The sequence below is a fragment of the Arachis stenosperma genome, chromosome 5, assembly GCF_014773155.1.
Source record: "Arachis stenosperma cultivar V10309 chromosome 5, arast.V10309.gnm1.PFL2, whole genome shotgun sequence".
In the NCBI taxonomy this organism is placed as follows: Eukaryota; Viridiplantae; Streptophyta; class Magnoliopsida; order Fabales; family Fabaceae; genus Arachis; species Arachis stenosperma.
This window is the reverse complement of record NC_080381.1, coordinates 84,594,732-84,600,182: the sequence shown is the minus strand read 5'-3', so window position 1 is coordinate 84,600,182 and position 5,451 is coordinate 84,594,732. Positions and strand designations below refer to the sequence as shown.

At 41.8% G+C, this 5,451-nt stretch overlaps 1 non-coding gene across 1 annotated transcript; it reads left to right on the top strand.

Moving 5' to 3' along the window:
- The first annotated feature begins 4,464 nt into the window (after positions 1–4,464).
- On the top strand, positions 4,465–4,572 carry LOC130983971 (small nucleolar RNA R71). Its single transcript, XR_009087935.1, has one exon. It is a non-coding gene; the product is annotated as a small nucleolar RNA R71 (small nucleolar RNA).
- The last annotated feature ends 879 nt before the right edge of the window (positions 4,573–5,451 follow it).

The window sequence follows — 5,451 nt, the reverse complement described above, 5'->3', positions numbered from 1 at the left end:
AAAATGATTCTTGAAGCAAGAAAAAGCAGTGAATACAAAAAAAAAAAAAAGAGGCGAAAAAAAAAAGAAAAAAAACCGAAAAAAAAAAGAGAGAAAAAGAAAGAAAAAGAAAGAAATAAAGTTGTGATCCAAGGCAAAAAGAGTGTGCTTAAGAACCCTGGACACCTCTAATTGGGGACTCTAGCAAAGCTGAGTCACAATCTGAAAAGGTTCACCCAATTATGTGTCTGTGGCATGTATGTATCCGGTGGTAATACTGGAAGACAGAGTGCTTTGGGCCACGGCCAAGACTCAATAAGTAGCTGTGTTCAAGAATCATCATACTTAACTAGGAGAATCAATAACACTATCTGGATTCTGAGTTCCTAAAGAAGCCAATCATTCTGAATTCCAAAGGATAGAGTGAGATGCTAAAACTATTCAGAGGCAAAAAGCTAAAAGCCCCGCTCATCTAATTAATACTGATCTTCATAGATGTTTTTGGAGTTCATTGCATATTCTCTTCTTTTTATCTTATTTGATCTTCAGTTGCTTGGGGACAAGCAACAATTTAAGTTTGGTGTTGTGATGAGCGGATAATTTGTACGCTTTTTGGCATTGTTTTTAGTATGTTTTTGATAGTTTTAGTTGAGTTCTTAGTATATTTTTATTAGTTTTTAGTTAAAATTCACTTTTCTGGACTTTACTATGAGTTTGTGTGTTTTTCTGTGATTTCAGGTATTTTCTGGCTGAAATTGAGGGACCTGAGCAAAAATCTGATTCAGAGACTGAAAAGGACTGCAGATGCTGTTGGATTCTGGCCTCCCTGCACTCGAAGTGGATTTTCTGGAGCTACAAAAGCCCAATTGGAGCGCTCTCAACGGCGTTGGAAAGTAGACATCCTGGGCTTTCCAGCAATATATGATAGTCCATACTTTGCCCAAGATTTGATGGCCCAAACCGGCGTTCAAAGTCACCTCAAGAAATCCCAGCGTTAAACGCTGGAACTGGCACCCAAATGGGAGTTAAACGCCCAAACTGGCATAAAAGCTGGCGTTTAACTCCAAGAAGAGTCTCTACACGAAATTGCTTCATTGCTCAGCCCAAGCACACACCAAGTGGGCCCGGAAGTGGATTTTTATGTCATTTACTCATTTCTGTACACCTTAGGCTACTAGTTATCTATAAGTAGGACCTTTTACTATTGTATCTAGAGACTTTGGTAGCTATCTTCGTTTTATGCTATCTTAGATCATTGGGAGGCTGGCCATTTGGCCATGCCTAGACCTTGTTCTTATGTATTTTCAACGGTGGAGTTTCTACACACCATAGATTAAGGTGTGGAGCTCTGCTGTACCTCGAGTATTAATGCAATTACTATTGTTCTTCCATTCAATTCCGCTTGTTCTTTATCCAAGATATCACTTGTTCTTCAACTTGATGAAGGTGATGATCCGTGACACTCATCATCATTCTCACTCATGAACAAGGTGACTGACAACCACTCTTGTTCTACAAGCAATCAAAGCTCCAGTGAATATCTCTTGGATTCCTGATAACACGATGCATGGTTGATCGCCTGACAACCGAGTGCTCGCCTGACAAACGAGCCAGCCATTCCGTGAGATCAGAGTCTTCGTGGTATAGGCGAGAACTGATGGCGGCATTCAAGAGAATCCGGAAGGTCTAACCTTGTCTGTGGTATTCTGAGTAGGATTCAATGATTGAATGACTGTGACGTGTTTCAAACTCCTGAGGGCGGGGCGTTAGTGACAGACGCAAAAGAATCACTGGATTCTATTCCGGCCTGATTGAGAACCGACAGATGGATAGCCGTGCCGTGACAGGGTGCGTTGAACATTTCCAATGAGAGGATGGGAGGTAGCCACTGACAACGGTGAAACCCTTGCATAAGCTTGCCATGGAAAGGAGTAAGAAGGATTGGATGAAGACTGTAGGAAAGCAGAGAGACGGAAGGGAAGGCATCTTCATGCGCTTATCTGAAGTTCCTACCAATGAATTACATAAGTATCTCTATCTTTATCTTTATGTTTTATGCGTTCATCACCATTATACATTTGAGTTTGCCTGACTAAGATTTACAAGATGACCATAGCTTGCTTCATACTAACAATCTACGTGGGATCGACCCTTACTCACGTAAGCTATTACTTGGACGACCCAGTGCACTTGCTGGTTAGTTGTGCGAAGTTGTGTAATGCCATGGAATTGAACTACCTAGTTTTTGGAGTTCATGACCGGGGATTATGAGAGTTGTGAAAAGTATTGTTCACAATTTCGCGCACCAGTTGACGGACAGGCTTTGCTCCTTCTTCTAAGAATATTCTATGTTCACAAACTTGAGGGCTGATGCCTACTATATCTGCCAAGCTCCATCTAATTGCTTTTTTATGCGTCCTCAATACACTAAGCAGTTGTTCTTCTTGTTGGGAAGTGAGCTCCCTTGCAATGATAACTGGAAACTTCTGCTTGTCCTCAAGGTATGCATACTTGAGGTGTGGAGGAAGGGGCTTTAATTCTATTTTCCACTCATGGTTTGGTTCTGGATTCTCTGGGGCTGGTGAAAATGGTGATGAATCTTCAGTATGTTCGGAGGGTGTCCCCACACTTGGGTTTTGCTCCATGTGATCCTCTTCCATGTCTTCCTGGTGAGTTGCTGCTATGATTTTGTCAATGATGTCACATTGGAATATGGAGTGATCTTCTGGGGGTGCTTCATAGCTTCATCCAGATTGAAGCTCACTGTTCTGCCATCTACCTCAAAGGAATAGGTTCCCGAAAAAGCATCCAGCTTGAACTTCGAAGTCTTCAAAAATAGTCTTCCAAGCAGGATTGACGAAGGTCTTCCTGAGTTATTTTGGGGCATCTCCAGGATATAAAAGTCAATGGGAAATGTGTGCCCCTTAATGCTCACTAATACATCTTCAGCAATTTCAACCACTGTGATAATGCTTTTATCTGCTAACACAAAACGAGCTGCCGACCTTTTTAAGGGAGGGAGCCTTAAAGCATTATATATAGACAAGGGCATAATACTCACGCATGCTCCTAAATCACACATACAGTCAGAAAATATCACACCTCCAATGGTATAGTTAACCATGCATGGGCCTAGGTCACTACATTTTTCAGGTATATTTCCCATTAAAGCAGATATAGAACTACCTAAAGGAATAGTTTCTAATTCATTAATTTTATATTTATGTATGCACAATTCTTTTAGAAACTTTGCGTATTTAGGCACTTGCTGAATAACATCAAAAAGAGGAACAGCTACCTCAACCTTTTTGAAGATCTCTACTATTTTGGGATCAAGTTCCATCTGCTTTCTGGGCTTCTTAGCAAAGTGTGGAAATGGAATAGGAGTGGCGTCTTTTATAGCTTCAACTTGCTGGGGTTCTGCCTTCCTTGGTTGGGCTGCTTCTGCTTCAGACATACCTTGTGCTTTATCTTCTTCTTCAACATCCTCTACCTCAACCGTGTCCGCAGCTGGGGCATGTTCTGGCGGGCTTGATTCCTCTGGATTCCTCTTTTGCAGTGTGGTTCCAGATCTCAGGGTAATGGCATTGATGCCACCCTTGGGGATGGGTAATGGTTGAGAGGGGAATCCACCAGAGCTTGAAGACTAGTTGTTAGAGTTATTCAGTGATCCAATCTGTGAGACAAGGGCTTGCATGGTAGATTTCAAACCATTTAGAGTAGAAGTAAGGTTGTTTTCCATGGCCTACTATCTCTGATCAATAGATTGTAGTAACTCATCAATAGGAGATGAAGAGGGATAAGTGATCTGAGGGATCTGCTGAGATGCTTGAGGCTGCCTTAGATGAGGTACCCTGTAGGCCTGATTCTGATTCTGCTACCTGAAGTTGTTATTGTTATTCCACCTCTGGTTTCCATTGTTATCTCTGCCTCTTCTGTTATGATTGTCCCTTCATCCTTAGTTAGAATTGTCTCTCCAACCTTAGTTGGGGTTTTCCTGCCATCCATGGTTGTAGCTGCCACCTTGATTGTACCCTTGATTGGGGTGGTCATAGAAGTTATGAGATGCTGCCACAGTGTGGTCTTCTTGTTGGAGTTGCAGACACTCATCAGTATAATGACTATAATCGGCACAGATCCCGCATACTCTTTGTGGAACCAACTGTTGGCTTTCTGTGGTGGAGAAGGCTGAACTTGCTGAGCTTGTTGTTGACTCAGTTGCATCTGCTTCACTAAGTTGGTCATTTCACATAAGCTCTGAGTTAGAGCAGCAGTCTCTTTGCTAGAGGATACCTCTACAACAGCTCTTGACCGATATTGTTTCTGCCTATGATTCCTAGTAGACTCAGCTAAGTCGCTGATCAATTGCCATGCCTCATCCGTAGTCTTGTACTTTTTCATAGACCCATTGCTAGCACCTTCCAATGTGGTCTTATCTTGAGATTTCATGCCCTGTGTAAAGTAGCCGAGCAACACTATCCTGTCAATCATATGGTGGGGACATGCTTCCAGAAGATTATTGAAGCGCTCCCAATATTCATAGAGAGTCTCAGATTCGTCTTGAATGATCATGGAAATGTCTTTCCTTAGTTTATCAGTAACCTCTACTGGAAAAAAATTTCTCCAAAAATTCTCTTCTAAGCGTATCCCAGTTAGAAACAGTTGCTCCGGGTTGAGTGTAGTACCACTCTCTTGCCTTTCCCTCAAGAAAGAATGGGAAGGCTTTTAACAGAATAGAAGTTTCGTCAGTACCATCACGCTTAACAGTAGAACAAGCTGTTTGAAAATCCCTAAGGTGCTTGATAGGCTCTTGAGCAGGTAAGCCATGAAACTTGGGCATCAAGTTGAGTAGTGCAGTCTTTATTTCAAAGTCCACAGGCACCGCTGGGTGGTGTGCCTGGTATGGCTGTAGTGTAAAATCAAGGGCTCCAGCCTCCTGGATAGTGACTCTCCTAGGTGCTGCCTTGTCACCTGCACGTAAATCAACTGAATCAGTAGAAAGGGAGCTTGTTTCTTCCTTAAGTGACGTTTCAGATTTGTCCTCAGAGAGGACTAGCCGACGCCGAGCTTGCATTATACGTGAAATAGTTCTTTCAATCTCAGGGTCAAATACTGGCAAGCTTGGTTCAGGAAGTGAATGCGTCATTCAATGAAAGAAACGTGCAGCTCATAATAACAAAATAAAAAGAAAAATGCAATTAAATAAATTTCAATCAATAAATTAGCACACTATTGCAACTCCTCGGCAACGGCGCCAAAAATTGACGTGAGCGGAAATTGGCATATTAAGAATTAATTAGAGAAATGGCGTTGTGAGTACAGTTTTTAACCGGCAAAAATCCACTTATCAATTTAGAAAAGATTTGTCACAAAATTTAGAAATAAAATACTGGAGTATGAATCCCAAGTCGTCTCCCAACGAGTTGCAGGAAGATGTGCTATTTTATCAATAAGAGGTTTTCCAAATGGGTT